Genomic DNA, 23711 nt, shown 5'->3' with positions numbered 1-23711 from the left:
CAGGCTCTCTCGGTCTCCCCCCCCCCCCCCAGCAATCTCTCTCTCTCCCCTCCCCAGTCTCTCTCTCAATCTCTCTGTCTCTCTCTCTCCCCCCCCCCAGTCTTTCTCTTTCTCCCTCCAGTTGCCTGCTCTCTCTCTCACCCCAGTCTCTTTCTCTTTCTCCCCCCAGTCTCTCTCTCTCTCTCTCTCTGCGCTCCCCCCCCCAGTCTCTCTCTCCCTTTCCCCCCCAGTGTCTCTTTCTGTCTCCCCACAGTCCCTCTCTCTCTCTCTCTCTCCCCTCAGTCCCTCTCTCTCTCTCTCCTCAGTCTCTCTCTCTCTCTCTCTCTCTCTCTCTCCCCCCCAGTCTCTCTCTCTCTCTCTCTCTCTCCCCCCCCGTCTCTCTCTCTCTCTCTCCCCCCCAGTCTCTCTCTCTCTCTCCCAGTCTCTCTCTCTCTCCCCTCCCCAGTCCCTCTTCTCCCCCCCAGTTGCTCTCTCTTCCTCCCCTAGTCTCTCTCTCCCCCAGTTTCTCTCTCTCTCGCTCTCCCCCAGTTTCTCTCTCTCGCTCTCCCCCACAGTCTCTCTCTCTCTGTCCCCCAGTCTCTCTCTCGCTCTGTCCCCTCATCTCTCTCTATCTGTGTCCCCCAGTCTCTCTCTCTCTCTCTCTCTCTCTCTCCCCCAGTCTCTCTCTCTCTCTGTCGCTCTCTCTCTCCCCCCCAATCTCTCTCTCTCTCTCACACCCCCCCAGTCTCTCTCTCTCTCTGTCTCTTCCCAGTCTCTCTCTCTCTCTCTCTCCCCCCGTCACTCTCTCTCTCCCCTCCCAACAGCCTCTCTCCGCAGTCTCTCTATCACTCTCCACCACCCCCCCGTCTCTCTCTCTCTCTCTCTCTCTCTCTCCCCCCAGTCTCTCTCTCTCCCCCCAGTCTCTCTCTCTCCCCCCAGTCTCTCTCTCTCTCTCTCCCCTCCCCAGTCTCTCTCTCTCAATCTCTCTCTGTCTTTCTCTTCCCCCTCACCCCAGTCTCTTTCTCTCTCTGTCTCTCCCTCCAGTCTCTCTCTCCCCACCGCCCCCCCCCCCCTTCCCAGTCTCTATCGTTCTCTCTCTCCCCCAGTCTCTCTCTCTCTCACTCTCTCTCTCTCTCCCCTCCCCAGTCTCTCTCTCTCTCAATCTCTCTCTCCCTCTCTCCCTGCCCAGTCTTTCTCTCTCGCTCAATCTCTCTCTCTCTCCTTTCCCCCCAGTCTCTCCCTCTCACTTTGTGATAGATTCACAGAGCACACAGCACACAAGCTTTTAAGATGGAGCAGCTTTCCGGAACTCTGTGGAAGCTGCTTCTTGTCTGGTGACTTGACTTGTTTATTAAAACTGGTGCAGTAACACAATACGCCAACAGTGTGGAGCTACAGACATTACACTTCTTCCTGCTTAATGAGGAAGTTATTATAACAACAATCATCATACATAACCTTCATGGTTATACATAACAAAGGATATGGACTTATTTTGCCATATTTACAAATTAAATTTAACCATTTGTTTTCTATTTCGAAGAGGATATCTTTGCTCTTGAACAGAACCTTCCAAACACGGTCGGTGTTGAATTTAAACTCATTCGAGGCTGATTCTGAGGGAAGTTTTCCTCCAAGGGATGCCCTTGATTTCCATTTGAACTCTCTCTAACTTCAGACTGTTTGTTTTCCTGACTCGGACTCAGACATAAATTCTGATTTTCTCTTGGATTTGTTTGCAGTACATTAGATGTAGGATATGCTACTGGTGTATCAAAACTATAAGTCAGAAGTAATTGAATCATTCCCACCTCCAACTCCTCCATGTCTGTAGGTAAAATATGATCAACGTGAACAAACCTAACCTGTTCATGAACAAACACCTTGATCAAATATGTGTGAGGACCACATATCTTCACCACTCTCCCTAGTAACCACTTTAACCATTTATGGTGATGGTTCTTCACTCTCACCTTCTGATTTAATTTCACACTTCTCTCTTTTACTCTACCTCTATCATGATTCTCTTTCTGTCTTAATTGTATCTCTTTTACAGACTGTGCCAAGTTTGGTTTCAACAACGAGAATCTGGTTTGTGGCTGTCATTTGAGAAACAACACTGCTGGTGTTCTATCAGTAGTTGTGTGAGGAGTATTATGCTATGTAATTAGAAAATTAGCCAATTTGTGATCCAATGACAATGGTCATTTCTTTGGATTTGGATCCAACATCTGTTTTATGAGGGCACGTTTTACAATTTATACAGTGCGCTCTGCTGCACCGTTCGAAGCAGGGTGGTATGGTGGAACCTTGGTATGTTTCACACCATTTTTGCTCGTGAATTGTGCAAATTCAATTTTTCGGATGGGTGATGTGACAGTGCAGAGTATTATGGTTGTTTTACAGAATAGTAGAAAAACTGATGGCATTAGTGCAGTCCCACATCAGCTGGGCTATCACAAGCGGTGAGGAACAGAGGCTACATACTTTTACCCCTGGAGAAGGAGAGACAGAAATCTTCTGGCAGCCTATTAAGAGAACAACAGAGATCTGGAAGCACATCTCCTCTCTACCCATCCTCTTTGCCAAGGGAATAGTGCTGAGCGACCTGGAATAGAACAGGGCTAGAAAGCAGCTTTATCCTAATTTTATTTTAAATAAAAGGCTGTTTTGGTGGTTGATTTTGTACTCCTGTCACCAAGTGGTGCAATCAGCCTACTTATTTGAAAACTAGCTCCAGCTTTCTTGATTTTTATGAGATTTGATATGAATTTTATTGGAATTCATTTTCTTCTGAAGTGAAACAGAAGTTATTTCTGTGGGCTCCAGTTTAAAGTAAACATGTAATATTACATTCAACATGGTAGAATAACAAGGCTCCTTTATGCCACTGCAGGAAATCTTAAATTATGATGCATAAATTTAAGGTTCAAATTTTTCAATTTATTCAGAAAACATGCTTCAGATTAGATCTCATCTCTTTTATAGTATTATAGAATGTTATTCAAGATGGTCTGTATGGAAATATAAGTAAATTAGAAAATAAAGTGAGTCACTGAACATAAGCTATTCCTATAACTTCAACGTATATTGCAATAAAGCAAAAATATAAAGTAGGCTTCCTGCTTATCTGTTTAGAAAACAAATAATAGCAACTCAATTATCCTTGTTCAAAAAAATCTTGCTGGAATGTTACTCAGGGCCTGTCCATCAATCTTTCCATCATCAAAGAGTCAATTGAACCCATGTTAGTTCAGAGATTTAAATTTAATTAACTTTCATCAGGCTGATGAGACTGAACAACTCTGCACCTGAAATGTGAAAGATATGGAGGAAGAGGTATCTTAAGCAATTAAAAGTACATAAAGTAGCATAGTTTCATACATCCAAAGTTGGGATCAGCAGCTTCTTCAATAATTTTTATGAAATATTTAGGCCATCTTTTTCCAAATTAATGTTCTACTAGAAACATTTCACCTCTCAGGGCCTCCTAGATTTATATTGCCTCAGAGCTCTACCACTGATGTATAAAAAAAGAAAAGGTCTTGCAAACCGAGCTGTACAACTTTATTTTACTTTTAAAAGTTTAACAACAAAGAGGCACCCCTTTCTTGAAAAATATTTTCCCATTCTTAGCATTTGATAAGTTGTTCACAAGCACATCACACAACGACTTAAAAGTGATCCAGTAAAGCACCTCAATTGAATAACATGTCAGTATATATTACACTTGAAAGAGAGATATCCTGAGGTAACTTCCTCTTGAACCTCATTACTCGTATTAATTATAGAGCTCTGCTTTGATTCTAAGGTTCACAGAATGACTATTGACGAATCTCAACATAGATCATTGCTGATTATTAAAGCAATGCTTTCATACATAAACAATTCTGTTGAGTTTTCTGTCGCCAATTTATTTCTCAACCCTTCAAAGTTTGCCTTAATTACATTCAAAGCCTTAGTTTGTAACTCTCCCTTCTCCCTCTCAAACTTAATATCAAAGTTAATCATATTATAGTCATCAGGTAGGAGTTCCAGAATTTTTACCCAGTAACGACGAAGGAACGGTAATATATCTCTGTCAGGATGGTGTATTATTTGGAGGTAAAAGTGTTCCCATGCACCTACTGGCCATGTCCTTCTAGGTGTTGGAGATCATGGGTTTGGGAGATCCTGACAAAGAAGACTTGGTGAGTTGCTGCAGTGCATCCTGTAGACAGTGCTATACATCAGTGGTGGAGAGAGTAAATGCTTCGGCTAGTGGATGAAGTGCCAATCAAGTGAACAGCTTTATCCTGGATGATGTCAAGTTTCTTGAGTGTTGTTGATTTTTCACCCACCCTGACAAGTGAAGAGTATTCAGGAAGTGAGTCACTCGCCACAGAATACCCAGCCTCTAACCTGCCCTAATAGCCATGAAATTTATGTGGCTGGTCCAGTTGAGTTTCTGGTCACCAGTAACCCCCAGGATGTTGATAGTGGAAGGATTCAGTGATGGTAATGCTATTGAATGTCAAGGGGAGGTGGTTAGGCTCATTTTATAAAACTTTTAACTATTAATGATAAGCAGTCAAGAAAAAAATATTGAACAATTAAATGTGAAAATTTCCCGAGGATCAATCTGCAGCATGCTGGGAGAATAAGGAATATTATGGAACACAGGGAAAATTGTAGGAAACTAAGAGAAGGGCCTGAAAGAAAAAGAGAAAAAGAATTGCTGCCAAATGAAAGGCAGGGAAGGAGTTCACAAAAGATGCTGAGGGGTAGAATTTCAGAGGGCAGGGCCTGGTGGCTGGAAGAAGAGCCACCACTGGTGGAGAAGAGGAAGAAGGGGAATAGAAGAAGCCTGGTGTTGGAAGAGGAGAAGGTGTGCAGAGTGACACAAGGCTGGTGGAGATCACAGAATAAAGTTTCTTGATCACAAGGAAAAGGTTGACGCTTAATGGTCTCAGGGCAATTAGGGATGGGCTATAAAGACTGCCTTGCCAGTGTCATTAGAACATAAGAACATAAGAATTAGGAACAGCAGTAGGCCATCTATCCCCTTGAGGCTGCTCCGCCATTCAACAAGATCATGGTTGATCTGGCCGTGGTCTCAGCTCCACTTTCCCGCCCGCTCCCCATAACCCTTAATTCCCTTATTGGTTAAAAATCTATCTATCTGTGACTTGAATACATTCAATGAGCTAGCCTCAACTGCTTCCTTGGGCAGAGAATTCCACAGATTCACAACCCTCTGGGAGAAGAAATTCCTTCTCAACTCGATTTTAAATTGGCTCCCCCGTATTTTGAGGCTGTGCCCCCTAGTTCTAGTCGCCCCGACCAGTGGAAACAACCTCTCTGCCTCTATCTTGTCTATCCCTTTCATTATTTTAAATGTTTCTATAAGATCACCACTCATCCTTCTGAACTCCAATGAGTAAAGACCCAGTCTACTCAATCTATCATCATAAGGTAACCCCCTCATCTCCGGAATCAGCCTAGTGAATCGTCTCTGTACCCCCTCCAAAGCCAGTATATCCTTCCTTAAGTAGTACTCCAGATGCGGCCTCACCAATACCCTATACAGTTGCAGAAGGACCTCCCTGCTTTTGTACTCCATCCCTCTCACAATGAAGGCCAACATTCCATTCGCCTTCCTGATTACCTGCTACACCTGCAAACTAACTTTTTTTGGGGGGATTCATGCACAAGGACCATTATTTGAAGGGGCTGCTCCTGAAATTCTGGCTGCACTTCAGTCCCACTCTCCTGATCTTTGGGCACCCTGTGCGGAGGGGAGCGGGTAGGTCCGAGGGCCTCCTCGTAGGACTGCTCCTGGGCACGGCCAAGGGTGCCATCAGCCGGTCCAGGCAGCGGGCGGTCGAGGGGGTCGTTCAACCTGACTGCCTGCCTCTCTTCCGCTCTTACATCCGGTCCAGGGTGTCCTTGGAGATGGAGCATTCGGTGTCCACCGGTACGCTCGCGGCCTTCCGCGAGAGGTGGGCACCGGAGGGACTGGAGTGCATCATCACGCCCGGCAACCAAATTTTAATTTGATTTTACGTTTTAAAGTTTAATTTGTTTTAATTGCCGGTGCTTTTAGTGTCCCCTTCCCTTTTATAGGGGGCACTGGAAAAATGTGATTTTAGCGCCCAAAAAAACCCCCAAAAAAAATGAAAAACACAAAAAAAAAAAGGAAAAAAGGGCCTTGTAAATGTCTGGTGTGTCACCCAGGTCGGGTGGCATGGTTTAATGTTTTATGTTTTTGCAGGTGAACTCCAAAAAGAGTTTCATGCACAAGGACCCCCAGGTCCCTCTGCACCGCAGCATGCTGTAATTTCTCCCCATTCAAATAGTATTCCCTTTTTTTGTTTTTTTTCCCAAGGTGGATGACCTCACACTTTCCAACATTGTATTCCATCTGCCAAACCTTAGCCCATTCGCTTAACCTATCTAAATCTCTTTGCAGCCTCTCTGTGTCCTCTACACAACCCGCTTTCCCACTAATCTTTGTGTCATCTGCAAATTTTGTTACACTACACTCTGTCCCCTCTTCCAGGTCATCTATGTATATTGTAAACAGTTGTGGTCCCAGCACCGATCCCTGTGGCACACCACTAACCATCGATTTCTAACCCGAAAAGGACCCATTTATCCCGACTCTCTGCTTTCTGTTAGCCAGCCAATTCTCTATCCATGCTAATACATTTCCTCTGACTCCGCGTACCTTTATCTTCTGCAGTAACCTTTTGTGTGGCACCTTATCAAATGCCTTTTGAAAATCTAAATACACCACATCCATCGGTACACCTCTATCCACCATGCTCGTTATATCCTCAAAGAATTCCAGTAAATTAGTCAAACATGATTTCCCCTTCATGAATCCATGCTGCGTCTGCTTGATTGCAGTATTCCTATCTAGATGTCCCGCTATTTCTTCCTTAATGATAGTTTCAAGCATTTTCCCCATTACAGATGTTAAACTAACCGGCCTATAGTTACCTGCCTTTTGTCTGCCCCCTTTTTTAAACAGAGGCGTTACATTAGCTGCTTTCCAATCAGCTGGTACCTCCCCAGAGTCCAGAGAATTTTGGTAGATTATAATGAATGCATCTGCTATAACTTCCGCCATCTCTTTTAATACCCTGGGATGCATTTCATCAGGACATCGACATCCAAAGAACACATTTTTTAAAAATCAGAAAACTCAATGAATTTCCAGCCACTGAAGATGGATACCCGCACCCATTCCAAGAGGCAACCAAAGAGGAACCATTATATCAATACTGATCATTCCTTTGGGATGACCAAGGAACAGATCGTTGGCCACAACAGATGAACGTGAGCTCACCAGCAAGTTTCTCTCAATCTAAAATTGGCTAGCTGCCCAATCCAGTACTGACAGGCTTCTGTAACTTGGGCCCAACTTCCTAATAGTCATAGTCACAGTGTTTGTGAGAGAAACAACATCTGCATCTAGGATACTCCCCTACAGATGGACATGAGGGTGCAATTCCTCCATAATGGACAGTAGAAGTCTGCATCTTACAAAAATTGCTGAACTGGTGTCAGGGCTCAATATCCCATGCAGGATAAACATTCTCAAAGGACTGCATGAAACACTCCTGCTCATTCATTTTTTTATTCATTCAAGGGAGATGGGTGTCGCTGGCAAGGCTGGCATTTATTGCCCATCCCTAATTTCTCTTGAGAAGGTGGCAGTGAGCCGCCTTCTTGAATCACTGCAATTCGTGAGGTGAAGATACTCCACAGTGAATTTGTCATAGCAGTCTGCCATTTCAGAGGGCAGTTAAGAGTCAACCACATTGCTGTGGGTCTGGAGTCACACGTAGGTCAGACCAGATAAGGATGGTGGATTTCCTTCACTAAAGGACATTAGTGAATCAGATGGGCTTTTATGACAATCCTGTAGTTTTCATGGTCACCATTACTGATACTAGCTTTCCAATTTCATTTTTTTTTTTAATTCATTCACGGGATTTAATTAACTGAATTTAAATTCCCCAGCTGCCGTGGTGGGATTTGAACTCAAGTCTCCAGATTATTAGTCCAGGCCTCTGGATTACTAGTCCTGTAAAATAACCACTATGCTTGGTTCCCTTGAGCTCCCTTCTATAGATAGTCCTCAAAAGGTACAAATGTCTGAACCCTGCAGCTGAGAAACGTCTCATTTGGTTTAGTTGGTCCCTGCCCTTCTGCTGCCACCTTCACAAAGCACTTTAGCAAGTGTTTCCTCCTTACCATAATTATCTGAATTCCCCCAAAGTAGATGTAACTGAGCTGGTGTCGGCACGATCAGAGGTATGTGATGGGAGCTTATGAAATGAGAAGGGTTAGTATGGTGCCTGTATAAAATAGCTGTGGCCAGAGTTCCAATACAAATAGATTGCATGTGAGGCTGCTGTTGTGCAGAATCTGAGTTTGAATGGGGAGCAGGAAGATTAAGTGAAAGAGGACATTCACCTGCTTAGCTGGCATCAAGCCACCAGGCTCTTTCTGGCTCTCACCCTCAATTGAATGGACACCAGTTATTTGAAAGCTGGCAACCTTGTGCTGATTCAATCTTCCCAACTCGCAGGGCCACCACCGATTCTGGTTTTCTTCCTTAGACTGAGGGCAATCTTCTCCTTTAAAGCCTTCCCCTTTAACAGCTGCCACTCTATGGAGATCCCACCCCATGCCAATCATAGCACCCTCTCCACTTATGAAAAACACACAGAGAACATATTCTTAAAATATTTTTGAACTAACATTATAGATTTTGGCGCGTCCTATTGTGCAAAGACTTGGGAGAGCACAATGATCCTAAGGCCAGCTTAGCAAAGATTCCTAAATCAGCCCTGCGGCATAAAACACAGAAAAATTTGAGTTTAACAAAGAGACTCTAACAAAGGGAAAATCATTTCTTGGCATCTCCAGAAAAGTAAGGGAAGAATGTCACTGAATTCCTGAGATCCAAAGGGATGGCAAACCAACAAGACTCAATCCAGAGCACACCCCAAAATAGGAAGAAAAGACCGACTTACATTTATATAGCGCCTTTCACGACCACTGGACGTCTCAAAGCGCTTTACAGCCAATGAAGTGCTTTTGGAGTGTAGTCACTGTTGTAATGTGGGAAACACGGCAGCCAATTTGCACACAGCAAGCTCCCACAGACAGCAATGTGATAACGACCAGATAATCTGTTTTTGTTATGTTGATTCAGGGATAAATATTGGCCAGGACACCTGGGATAACTTCCTTGCTCGTCTTCAAAATAGTGCCATGGGATCTTTCACATCCAGCTGAGAGAGCAGAGGGCCTCGGTTTAACTTTTTATCTGAAAGACAGCACCTCTGACAGTGCAGCACTCCCTCAACACTGCACTGGAGTGTCAGTCTAGATTTATGTGCTTAAGTCCCTGGCGTGGGACTTGAACCTATAATCTTCTGACTCAGAGGCCAGTGTGCTACCCACTGAGCCACATCTGACAAATATGTAATGTCAAATGAGTAAACAAGCAGGTCCATGCTACAAAACACCACAAATACTGGCCCTCCCTCAAAGAAACCTCAGCAGAATAGTCTAGAATCGTTATCCTGCAAACAAAACCATGGATAAATCTACATTTAGTGAGGCAAAAAAAATATTGCAGTACATAGGACAGCAACTTCCACCATCACTATCAACAACAACAACTTACATTTAATGTAGAAAAAAATTTATTTAGGTGCTTCACAGATGCGTAAGGAAAACGGTGGACACTGAGCCAGAGGAGATATTAGGAGGATAAAAGCAAAATACTGCGGATGCTGGAAATCGGAAATAAAAGCAGAAAATGCTGGAAACACTCAGCAGGTTAGGCAGTGTTTATGGAGGGTGACAGAGTTAACGTTTCAAGTCAATGGCCTTTCGTCTCTCTCCACCAATGCTGCCTGGCCTGCTGAGATATTAGGAGGGATAACCAAAAGCTTAGTCAAATATTTGGGTTTTAAGAAAGGTTGGGGTAAAAAGAAGATTTCTCTTCTTCAAGGTGGACTCCCTGATATAAGGAATCGACACCCGCCTGGCCGTTAATGCGAACACGGAATCACTCAGACGATACCTCGGTTCAACCGGTCTTTATTCAAGCATGCAGGGGAAGTGTTCACGAATGAACCTTCCGAAGAACAGAGGTTTCTACATCGACAGTTATACATTTTCTGAGGTATGCAACCCTCCTACAAAACCACTGATTGGCCTACTGCTTGTCAGCGAAGTTACATTGAGTCATTGACCCTTATCAGACTGGCTCTGAGAGGTTCCCCAACCTGTCTATCTTCCATCACCTGTAGTTCTATGGAATGTGTGGTTCAGTGGTGTCAACTTTGCCTCAGTTCCTCATGACGTGTTGATTAACCTTGTTTTCCAGGGTGGTGCCTCCTTATCCCTCTCCCAAGCACTCTAGTCAAAACTACCAGTCAATACTATAATCTATGTTCCCAAACAACTTACTCTACTGTCCTTGGCAAGTGTTGTGCTGTACAGAATGTGTTTCCACCTTCTATCAATCTGTACTAGGGTTCAACGCATTTAGCAGCAAGCCTTGCTGTGTAGCTATTCTCCATTTTAAAACCCATTTGTAAGTGAGTTTTATAAGTGAGTATCGCATGCATATAAGCGAATGTCTACTTCCACTTTGGTGACAGTATTTTATCTCCTTACAATACTCTACCCCCTTACAGTCTTAAAGGAGAATAGAGAGGTGGAGAGGAGGAAGGGTTTATAGGAAAGGACTAGGTGGCTGAAGGCACGGCCATTAATGGTGTGACAAAGAGAGAGGGATGGATAAACGGCGTAGAGTTAGAGGAGATGAATGCTAGCAGGGGTGAAAAAGAAAAGACAAGAATTATTCATATCTGACCAGACAAAATAAACAATTTTATAGAAAACTAAATAGTATGAAATAGAAAGAAGGCCAACTAAGGCAGCTATCCCTACTGCCAAAAGTATTGCTTAGCAACAGCAAAACTAATCAAAACCATACCTTTTGCCCTTCAGCAAAATAATACTTAATCTCTCCCCCATTATCAGATTCTGAAAAATAAATTCTGGTTGGAGGCTTCCTTCGAACAAACGTCTCCAACCTGAAATTTTTTAACGAAAACACCTGGCTGTCACGAAGCCGCCTTCGATTCCGGTTGGAGGCTTTCACTCCATGCGTAGTGTACAGGGAGATGACTTTCCTATAAGTACGAAAATGCTGGAGTCACGTGGGCCTCAACCACCAATCACTCTGCAGTATTCTCAGTGATAGTAATGGGAACTCCGTTTTTGCAAGCTCCCATTACAATCAATGAGAATAAACTCTCAAAACAAGAAACATAACATAATAAATAAAACACCTCATATAGAAACATAGAAAATAGGTGCAGGAGTAGGCCATTCGGCCCTTCTAGCCTGCACCGCCATTCAATGAGTTCATGGCTGAACATGCAACTTCAGTACCCCATTCCTGCTTTCTCGCCATACCCCTTGATCCTCTAGTAGTAAGGACTTCATCTAACTCCTTTTTGAATATATTTAGTGAATTGGCCTCAACAACTTTCTGTGGTAGAGAATTCCACAGGTTCACCACTCTCTGGGTGAAGAAGTTCCTCCTCATCTCGGTCCTAAATGGCTTACCCCTTATCCTTACACTGTGTCCCCTGGTTCTGGACTTCCCCAACATTGGGAACATTCTTCCTGCATCTAACCTGTCTAACCTCGTCAGAATTTTAAACGTTTCTATGAGGTCCCCTCTCATTCTTCTGAACTCCAGTGAATACAAGCCCAGTTGATCCAGTCTTTCTTGATAGGTCAGTTCCGCCATCCCGGGAATCAGTCTGGTGAACCTTCGCTGCACTCCCTCAATAGCAAGAATGTCCTTCCTCAGGTTAGGAGACCAAAACTGTACACAATACTCCAGGTGTGGCCTCACCAAGGCCCTGTACAACTGTAGCAACACCTCCCTGCCCCTGTACTCAAATCCCCTCGCTATGAAGGCCAACATGCCATTTGCTTTCTTAACCGCCTGCTGTACCTGCATGCCAACCTTCAATGACTGATGTACCATGACACCCAGGTCTCTTTGCACCTCCCCTTTTCCTAATCTGTCACCATTCAGATAATAGTCTGTCTCTCTGTTTTTACCACCAAAGTGGATAACCTCACATTTATCCACATTATACTTCATCTGCCATGCATTTGCCCACTCACCTAACCTATCCAAGTCGCTCTGCAGCCTCATAGCATCCTCCTCGCAGCTCACACTGCCACCCAACTTAGTATCATCCGCAAATTTGGAGATATTTAAAATTAATTGAAATTAAAGTTAATTAAATGTTTTAGAAAAAGATATATATTTTTTAGATTTTTTTTAAATGTGTTTTAATCTGGTTTTAAATAAACTTACCTTAATGGACAGGGTTTTTACTGTAAAAATGTGTCTTTACATTTAATTTTTATATGTTTTAAAACTCTTATGCTGGTAAAAGAAGGCTCGGCACCTGCTTTCACCAGGCGTAAAAATTTAAAGGATATTCAGTGGGCATGAGTTGGGCAAATAGCCCAATCTTTCCTGTGCGGATGTCCTTCTCCTGGAGACGCGGATGATCTGTCAAGTTGACAGAACGATAAAGTTGGTTTTACATAGAAAACATAGAAAATAGATGCAGGAGTAGGCCATTCGGCCCTTTGAGCATGCACCACCATTCAATAAGATCATGGCTGATCATTTCCTTGGTACCCCTTTCCTGCTTACTCTCCATACCCTTTGATCTTTTTAGCCGTAAGGGCCATATCTAACTCCGTCTTGAATATATCCAATGAACTGGCATCAAGAACTCTCTGCGGCAGGGAATTCCACAGGTTAATGCGCATCGCACCCCAAAAACCGGCTTTTGCGAGGCCTTGTCGGGTCCGGGGGTACTTCGTATGGACCCAGCAACGCCAGAATTTTAGCCCCATTAATACTCAAAGTGCAATACATGCAAATCTTAAGCATAAGCAGTAACTATCGTGCTCCTTTATGCATTGTACAATAAATGCCTTTTGTTCATAAGAATACAGCAAGCTTTTTCAATGGATTATGCCATAGTCATTTAAATTGAACAACTCAAGACGAAGAAGAAATTAGGGATACGTGCAAGATACAGCAGTTATCATGGGCGACTTTAATCTACATATTGTTTGGGCTAACCAAACTGGTAACAATGCGGTGGAAGAGGATTTCCTGGAGTATATTAGGGATGGTTTTCGAGACCAATATGTCGAGAAGCCAACTGGAGGGTTGGCCATCCTAGACTGGGTGATGTGTAATGAGAAAAGACTAATTAGCAATCTTGTTGTGCGAGGCCCCTTGGGGAAGAGTGACCATAATATGGTAGAATTCTTTATTAAGATGGAGAGTGACACAGTTAATTCAGAGACTAGGGTCCTGAACTTAAGGAAAGATAACTTCGATGGTATGAGACGTGAATTGGCTAGAATAGACTGGCGAGTGATACTTAAAGGGTTGACGGTGGATAGGCAATGGCAAACATTTAAAGATCACATGGATGAACTTCAATAATTGTACATCCCTATCTGGAGTAAAAATAAAACAGGGAAGGTGGCTCAACCGTGGCTAACAAGGGAAATTAGGGATAGTGTTAAATCCAAGGAAGAGGCATATAAATTGGCCAGAAAAAGCAGCAAACCTGGAGATTTTTATAATACAGCAGAGGAGGAGAAAGGGTTTAATTAGGAGGGGGGTAATAGAGTATGAGAGGAAGCTTGCTGGGAACATAAAAACTGACTGCAAAAGCTTCTATAGATATGTGAAAAGAAAAAGATTAGTGAAGACAAACATAGGTCCCTTGCAGTCAGATTCAGGTGAATTTATAATGGGGAACAAAGAAATGGCAGACCAGTTATACAAATATTTGGTTCTGTCTTCACGAAGGAAGACACAAATAACCTTCTGGAAATACCAAGGGACCGAGGGTCTAGTGAGAAGGAGGAACCAAAGGAAAACCTTATTCGGAGGAAATTGTGTTAGAGAAGTTGATGGGATTGTAGGCCGATAAATCCCCGGGGCCTGATAGTCTGCATCCCAGAGTACTTAAGGAAGTGGCCCTAGAAATAGTGGATGCATTGGTGATCATTTTCCAACAGTCTATCGATTCTGGATCGGTTCCTATGGACTGGAGGGTAGCTAAAGTAACACCACTTTTTAAGAAGGGAGGGAGAGAGAAGGCGGGTAATTATAGACTGGTTAGCCTGACATCAGTGGTGGGGAAAATGTTGGAATCAATTATTAAAGATGAAATTGCAGCACATTTGGAAAGCAGTGACGGGATCGGTCCAAGTCAGCATGGATTTATGAAAGGGAAATCATGCTTGATAAATCTTCTGGAATTTTTTGAGGATGTAACTGGTAGAGTGGACAAGAAAGAATCAGTGGATGTGGTGCATTTGGACTTTCAAAAGGCTTTTGACAAGGTCCCACACAAGAGATTGGTGTGCAAAATTAAAGCACATGGTATCGGGGGTAATGTACTGACGTGGATAGAGAACTGGTTGGCAGACAGGAAGCAGAGAGTCAGGATAAATGGGTCCTTTTCAGAATGGCAGACAGTGACTAGTGGGGTGCCGCAGGGCTCAGTGTTGGGACCCCGCTATTTACAATATACATTAATGATTTGGACGAGGGAATTGAGTGTAATATCTCAGAGTTTGCAGATGACACTAAGCTGGGTGGCGGTATGAGCTGTGAGGAGGACGCTAAAAGGCTGCAGGGTGACTTGGATAGTTTAGGTGAGCGGGCAAGTGCATGGCAGATGCAGTATAATGTGGATAAATGTGAGGTTATCCACTTTGGTGGCAAAAACATGAAGGCAGAATATTATCTGAATGGCGACAGATTAGAAAAAGGGGAGGTGCAACGAGACCTGGGTGTCATGGTACATCAATCATTGAAAGTTGGCAAGCAGCTACAGCAGGCGGTGAAGAAGGCAAATGGTATGTTGGCCTTCATAGCTAGGGGATTTGAGTATAGGAGCAGGGAGGTCTTACTGCAGTTGTACAGGGCCTTAGTGAGGCCTCACCTGGAATATTGTGATCAGTTTTGGTCTCCTAATCTGAGGAAGGACGTTCTTGCTATTGAGGAAGGACATTCTTGCTTCCGAAGATTCACCAGACTGATTCCCGGGATGGCAGGATTGACATATGAGGAGAGACTGGATCGACTGGGCCTGTATTCACTGGAGTTTAGAAGGATGAGAGGGGATCTCATAGAAACATATAAAATTCTGTCAGGACTGGACAGGTTAGATGAAGGAAGAATGTTCCCGATGTTGGGGAAGTACAGAACCAGGGGTCACAGTCTAAGGATAAGGGGTAAGCCATTTAGGACTGAGATGAGGAGAAACTTCTTCACTTAGAGAGTTGTTAACCTGTGGAATTCCCTACTGCAGAGAGTTGTTGATGCCAGTTTATTGGATATATTCAAGAGGGAGTTAGATATGGCCCTTACGACTAAAGGGATCAAGAGGTATGGAGAAAAAGCAGGAAAGGGGTACTGAGGTGAATGATCAGCCATGACCTTATTGAATGGCGGTGCAGGCTCGAAGGGCCGAATGGCCTACTCCTGCACCTATTTTCTATGTTCCTATGTTTCTTTGAAGATTTACTTTGGCTTAGAAAAATTGTGGGTTGAATTTTCAGCCCTTTGGCCTGGTAGAAGTATGGTGCTAGCTCCCTGAAAATGGTGGGCAATGACCCACCGCCCTATTGCCACCATCGCTGTACCACTGGGAGGCCAGAGCAGCCGACGGATTGGCAGGAGGCCCATTAAGAGGAAAATTGTGGTCCAATGATGTCAATAGGACCCAATTTGCCATTTTGGGACAGATTCAGCAGCAGCTCACCCAATAATTGCAGTGGCTTGGAACTGCTGGCTGCCCCAGAATACTTAGTTTTTGGCACTTTGTTTCACTGGTCTGCCGCCGGAGACCACTCCGGGGTGAAATTCGCTCCTGTTATTCTGTTCTTTTATAATATGTAGAATTTTGTCACAAATTGTGAACATTGGAAATCTTGACACTATTTTAACCATGTCACCAGCACAAGATGACAGAAAACACGTCTCCCCTTACGCTGTGTCTAAGCATTTCATTGAGAAGTATTACAATTCAGCTAAAAATTTCAACGTGCAATTCCCAAGAATAACAGTTTAGCATTAATAAATGGATTTAATTAATTAAATATATTGTGTGTGCAAGGCTCTGGACAAAGTGTCAAGCGATTATTAAATGCCAGAAGAAATATCTACCCAACACCACTGCGGGAGCATCTTCGCTACAAGGATGGCAATAGTTGAAGAAGAGGGCCCACCACTTCATGGATGGACAGTAAATGCAGCCAGACCAGCATCATCCTCATCTTGTGAACAATAACACCAACATGCATTTATATAGTGCCTTTAACATAGAAAGATATCCCAAAGTACTTCACAGAGCTGTATAGAAAAATGAACACCGAGCTATTGAAGGTGCTATAAACCTCGGCCACAAAGGTGGTTTTTAGGAGAGCCTTAAAGGAGCTTTTAAGAAGAATGAAAAAACAGAACTTGCATTCATATAGCGCCTTTCACGACCTCAGGACATCCCAAAATGTAGTCGCTACTGTAATGTAGGAAATACGTAACCAATTTGCACACAAGTAGAAAGGCAGAGGGGTTTCAGGGGTGAATTCCAGAGCTTGTGATATAGGTGGCTGAAGTGGCTAGATGTCAGAGTCAGAGAAATGGAGAGTTTAAGGGGTTGCAGGGCTGGACGAGATTACAGAGATAGGGAAGGGTGAGCTCACAAAAAAAGCATTCATTACAATGATTGTAAACAACTGGGTCAGCCTGCTAAAATAATGGAAAACTGATTTTACATTCAGATGGCACCTATTCACATCTCTCAGAAACCTCTCAAAGCTCTCTACAATCTATTAATTTCAAGTGCAAAGATTGCTGTTATGTAGGCAAATGCAGCAGCTATTTTTCACACAGCAGCCCCAAATTTCCCCAGCCGCTTAGAGCGGCGTATTTCGATGTGGTGTGCTGACTTGCTGGGGGAAAAAAAGTGCCATAAATCTACCTTTGAATTTGGCCGCTCCCTCGTCGTCTGGATCCATCGGCATCGCGCAGCAGCACCTGGGGGGAGGGCGGGGGCAGGGGGGAAGGGGGGGTGTGGAGCTTCAGCTACGCTTGCTCAACGCGTCTGGTGGGGGGGGGCAGGGCTTGGGCCCAGCATTTTGTGGAGTGCCGGCAGGGGCACGCATGAGCGTTTCTGCGTGCACGCATACGCAATGGTGGTTCAATTTGCGCGTATGCGCAGTGCAACAGGAAGCTTGGTAATCGGCCAATTAAAGGGAGCGCGTCCTCAGAATAATTGGTTATGCAGCATATATAAAGGTGAGGTCTAAATATTGACTTTTGTGTGGCTGAGGGAATGGAAAGGAGTGCTGGATATGTGTGAGAGAGGTATAATTGTGATCTTTGAACATTACCTGCGTTTGAGTACAATAGACATATGGCGCAAGAGCGTGCAAGACGAACCAAGAATTTCCTCCATGAGGAAGTGGAGAAATTAGTAACGGTTATTGAGGAGAAATGGCTGGAGCTGGATATCGACAAGAGTAGTCCGTCAAAGGTCTCACCCAAGGAAATGAGAAAAAGATGGAACCTCGTTGCAGAAGAATTCTCCACTGGTGTCAACACAGCAAGATCTGGAAGCCAGTGCAAGAAGCAATGGCAGGACATTGGTCAAATAGTGAGTGTAAGTAAAATCTTCATCTTTAAATTGAATTGCAGTGAAAAATGTGAGCATCTGTATGTGTCCCACCCCTCAGAAGTGCACCATGTCTGACAATTTATATTTTCATCTTTGCAAAAGAAATTGGCCCACAACAAGAGGGAGTGAACTAGAACAGGAGGAGGTTCGCCAAATCTGCACCAACTGACACACCTGGAACAGAGGGTTGCTGCCTTGCTGACTCGCACCGGCAGAAAAAGAATCAACTATGTACAAGCTGGACCCATATGCAAGGGCGAGGGTGAGTCATTAAAATGCATAATCGCCCTTCAAATCAACCTGCTGACTGGCCTGCTACACATAAGACTACTCATGCCATCCATCCTGCCCCTTCCTGTGCTGCTAACCATTTGACTGTTGTGTTGTCTTTTGCAGAAGAAGAAGACACTCCTCAAGATCCTGAGCATCCAGATGCGTGTGCTCCAGACCAAGGCGGGTGGGGGGAGGAGGGGTCCATGAAAATGTGTGCTCAGGAGAATGCTAACCGTGATATGGATCAGAACATATCACAGGACATTACGCTGCCAGAACCCTCCATTAGTTCCTGGGCAACCTTCCGTGGGTTCACACCTTCCGAGGTCGCGGGTCCGAGTGGCGGTCGGGAAATGCATCTTGGGACACCCAGTCCCCCACCGTCCCAGCCTGTGCCTCGCACTGGAGGGGTGCCACTAGACAGACCCACAGCGAGGAGAAGGAGAAGCCGACCAGTCTCTCCTGAGAAGCAGCTCTCAGCAGAGGTTAATCAGGTTGTTTCATTGGGTGAGGAGACCAATTCCCTCACAAGAGCACGCGTGGCGGCCCTCACTGGGGTGCGTGATGAGGTCGCGACACTGTCGGGTGAGATCTCTGCACTAAGACGGGAAGTCAGGGCGGGCATTTCAGAGGGTGAGCAGATGATGGCAGATGCCATGAGGGAGCTGGCTTCTGCAATAAGGGTACAAAGGCCGGAGACTCAAATGTCACTCCCACTTCACTCCACACACTAGCCCCCAGTCAGACCCAAACCGGGTCCCCAACCGCCCCCCCACCACCATCATCGACCCTATGAGGAAGTGCACTTTCCCCGAGATGTGGGTGAGGGATGGGTGCAGACTTTCTTTCCTGTTGTCGCTGTTGTTGTTGGTGTTGGTATCGTTGAAGTGCGCTGTAAAATTTACAATAAAAGATATTTTGCATCAAACCTGAATCATTCTCCATTAGGACCATGCAACATTTAGGGTCAACTGTAAAAAGTAAAAATCCCTCACCCCTACGGTCATGCGTGCCTGCCGCCCCTAGCCCTGGCGGGAGGGCTAGCCGGTGCGTTCTGCAATCGGCAAGTTACAACTTCTCTATTTTCAGTAGCTGATTTATCTTTCATTTATTTTTGATGCTGTCGTGCAACTGTTCTGCTGAAGATGTTGTAATGTTGTGCGGATGTTGTGAAGGTCTTTAGTGCTTTGGAGTCTTCCAACTCACCTTCCCCCCTCTCCCCCTATCTCTGGCTACCTGCGCTGATTTCTTAAATGCAGTAAGGTTTTTCTGTGCCTATAAAAGTGATCACATACACTGGCCTAAGTTAGTTTGGAGTAACTTTCAGCTGGCCAAATTTGCTTCTATGGCCAGAAGAGGCATAAGTGGCTAGTCACGCCCCCTTTGGGAGAAAATAAACTAAACTAAAAAAAAAACAAACTCACTGACTTACACTGGAGCAAGTTAAATGGGGAAATGTGATTTTTAATTTACTCCAAAACAAGTTACTTACTTCAAAAAAAACGGGGCAACTCTTGGAGAAATTTGGGCCCAGCAATTCCACAACCAACAAAAAGAAAATGATCATTTAATATATTTTTGATGGTTTGGATTGAAACAGAAATGTCAAACAAGACACCAAGAGAACTCCCTGTTTCCTTGAATAATGTTGTATAATCTTTAACAATCACCTGAATTATAGGAACAGGTAGATGTAGCCATGGTGTATCATCTTATCCAGAGGACAGCACCTCCAACGATGCAGCAATACATTAGTTATGCACTTGAATTTCAACCTATGCAGTCAAGGCCTTAAGTAGGTCTTGAACCCACAACTTCTGACTCAGAGCTAAGGGGGTTTTCAACCAATTTCAACTGACTTGAAACAATCAGCCAAAAAACAATAGATCAGGCTGGCAATGAACAAATATGCTGTCTTCCCATGCATACACACGATGAAACATGTTTGAAATCACACTCCCCAAGAGGTTGTTTGAGGTGCGGGGGTCCTCGAAAGTTCCGGGTTTAGGTATGCGAAGCGCATGCGCCTAAACCAGGCACTGGCGATCTGTCAAAAATTATTTTGATAGATCGCACGCATCCAAAACTAAGGGCTTCCGTGGGCGGAGAGTTGAGCTATTTGCCCAATTCCCACCCAGAGAATTTCCTTCAAATTCTTATGACTGAAAAAAGCAGTGCGTCTATGGAGACATACACATAGAGGCCCAGGACTGCAAGCCTCCGAACCTCCTGGACCACCAAGTAGATTTGTAGAAATGTTCTGGTTGGAGGCATCCAGCCACAGATCTGACAGCATAAAACAATATCTTATTATAAAAATGGACACAAGAAAAAAGGGAATCTGCTTTGTAGTATGTAAATAATGCCAGCAGGTCATAAGAACAGCTTGCAAAGCCCCTGATAGAAAGCTAATTGCTAACTTAGTCACCAAAGAAACACAATGTACAAACAGTTTTCCTGTTCTTATGAACCAATTTGCAGCATGCTGCGAGAACAATTAGAGGAACAAGTATTTAATCAATGTGCAACTGAGGAATGTAATAAAAACCCAATTCGCCAGTAAACAAGCTGTAAAGGAAGAGAAGCGACAACAAAATTGTACGGGCTGGATTTTCGGTCTTCTGCTGTCCCTGTTAGCGCCCCGGAGAGGCAGTGAAGGCAGCGGACAGCACTTCCAGGCGGGCGGCCAGCTTCCAGCGCCCTGCTGGGACATTTGGTGCCGGTTTCGAGAGCATTACCCCCAGGAAGAGGCAAGCCAGTGTGCAACACCCCTGGTTGCGACACAGTCCCGATATTTAGTTGCCGTCCAATCCGTAGCACCCCATAGCGCGCCCGGATTAACGTCTCAACATCGGTGCGACCGAATTTCCACCCCTTTATCTCTAAGGAATGGCGTAGATGTGATTAGAAGAGTTCGCTGAGGAGGACTGGGAGTGCGAATGATTGGGCGGGAGGAGTCCTTCTTATTTGAGTCCTACGGAGCTTGTCCAGAGGATGTGGTCGACTATTGCAATCATACTTTTCATCAGCCTGCAACTAAAGCTTCTGATGCTAATAAGAACATAAGAACATAAGAAATAGGAGCAGGAGTAGGCCATTTGGCCCCTCGAGCCTGCTCCGCCATTTAATAAGATCATGGCTGATCTGATCATGGACTCAGCTCCACTTCCCTGCCCACTCCCCATAACCCTTTATTCCCTTATCGCTTAAAAATCTGTCTATCTCCACCTTAAATATATTCAATGACCCAGCCTCCACACCTCTCTGGGGCAGAGAATTCCACAGATTTACAACCCTCTCGAGAAGAAATTCCTCCTCATCTCAGTTTTAAATGGGTGCCCCCTTATTCTGAGACTATGCCCCCTTGTTGTAGTTTTCCCTATGAGTAGAAATATCCTCTCTGCATCCACCTTGTCAAGCTCCCTCATTATCTTATATGTTTCGATAAGATCACCTCTCATTCTTCTGAACTCCAATGAGTATAGGCCCAACCTACTCAATCTATCTTCATAAGTCAACCCCCTCCTCTCCCGAATCAACCTAGTGAACCTTCTCTGAACAGCCTCCAATACAAGTATATCCTTCCTAAATACGGAGACCAAAACTGTGTACAGTACTCTAGGTGTGGCTTCACCAATAACCTGTACAGTTGTAGCAGGACTTCTCTGCTTTATACTCCATCCTCCTTGCAATAAAGGCCAACATTCCATTTGCCTTCCTGAATACTTGTTGTACCTGCATACTAACTTTTTGGGCTAGAACCTCCAGTTTTTTGTATGCTTAGCGCCCACTTAACTCCCATTTTACCTCTGAAATGACATATAACGCCCACATGTCGTCCATTTTGGCACAAAATGGAAACTGACGGGCATTTTTAGGAAACTTATCGTCGAGCGTTATTTTCCTCATGTGCTTAATGCCAAGAAAAAATATAACCGCACACCCACATTTTTGGGGCGGAATCATCAGAATGGGCGAAATCAATGCCCATAATATCAGCCAGCGTTACTTTCCGCATGGAATTAACGCCGAGATTCAATAATACCGCCTGCCCATTTCTTTTTGTCGTAAAGAGCACATTTGGCGAAACTAGCGGCCATGAGATCGCCCACCGTCACTTTCACCATCTCGCACACATATCGGCCACAATATCTTCAAAAATATATTCAAAAAGGAGTTGGATGTAGTCCTTACTACTAGGGGGATCAAGGGGTATGGCGAGAAAGCAGGAATGGGGTACTGAAGTTGCATGTTCAGCCATGAACTCATTGAATGGTGGTGCAGGCTCGAAGGGCCGAATAGCCTATTCCTGCACCTATTTTCTATGTTTCTGTGTTTTCTATGTAATATCGCTCACCCAAAAAAATGTCCAGAAAAAGTTGGAACTGTTCTGAACTAAAGCCAACAGTGTGGTTGCCATTTTTTAAATTGTAGGTGATTTCATTCAAACAGCTGCTGTGCTTCAACCTCGGCAGAGTTCGAATGTACTCTGCAGGTCATTGGAGTTGATGTGAACAACTCCACAAATATCTTGACCATACCGTGACCGATTAGAATTGAATAGGTGTCTTCGTCAAGACATTCCTTGTTTGTGAGCAATCGGTGGAAAATAGAAAGCTACTGCAATGGGGCCTGTCCTTTCTCACCCTCTCTTGGTGACCAATTACATGCAGCAGACTTGAGATCGCTGAAGGAACACTCCACTGCATTATGTGCCCAAGGTAAGACGTGACAGACAGATGAGGAGGACCAGACGTTACACACCCCGCAAGTACAAGGAGAAGCATTCTTACCTCAAATTGCCCGACACCACCTGCCTTTGGAGACTGCACTTCCACAAAGAAGTTATCACTGCGGTATGCCAGCTGATAAGGACAGATCTGCAGCCTGCCAGCACCATCAGTACTGCACTGTCCGCCGAGGTCAAAGTCACCGCGGCACTGTCGTTCTAAGCCCCGGGTTCCTTTCAGGCCTCAGCTGGCGACATTTGCGGTTTGTCTCAGCATGCCCCACATTGCTGCATTAGACAGGTCACTGAAGCCCTGTACGCACGCAGGATGGACTTTATCAGCTTCCCTATGACCAGGGAAGCACAGAGTGAGAGGGCTCAAGGATTCTCCAGAATTGCAAACTTCCACAAGGTGCAGGGAGCAATAGACTGTATGCACATCACGATGCGGGCATCTTTTCAGGATGCAGAGGTTTTCAGGAACTGCAAGGGATTCCACTCTCTGAATGTCCAACTTGTTGTCAACCACCAGCAAATTATAATGGCAATGAAAACTCAATTTCCGGGCAGCATCCATGATGCTCACATCCCGCGTGAGAGCACTATATCTGACTTGTTTAACAATCAGCCACAAGGTCAATGCTGGATGCTTGGTGACAAAGGATATGGCCTCACCACCTGGCTGATGATCCCCCTGTGTGACATCCACACTGAAGCCGAGAGGCGATACAAAGAGAGCCACAGAGCAACTCGTAATATCGTGGAGAAAACCACTGGAGTGCTGAAGCAGCGCTTTAGATGCCTGGACCACTCAGGAGGCGAGCTCCAATAGCACCTTGAGCAGGTAGCTCAATTTGTGGTGGTGTGCTCCATGCTGCACAACTTGGCTATCAGGAGAGGAC

The sequence above is a fragment of the Pristiophorus japonicus genome, chromosome 2 (genome assembly GCF_044704955.1).
Source record: "Pristiophorus japonicus isolate sPriJap1 chromosome 2, sPriJap1.hap1, whole genome shotgun sequence".
NCBI classification, from domain to species: domain Eukaryota; kingdom Metazoa; phylum Chordata; class Chondrichthyes; family Pristiophoridae; genus Pristiophorus; species Pristiophorus japonicus.
The sequence above is the reverse complement of the archived record's forward strand: the minus strand, read 5'-3'. Positions refer to the sequence as shown.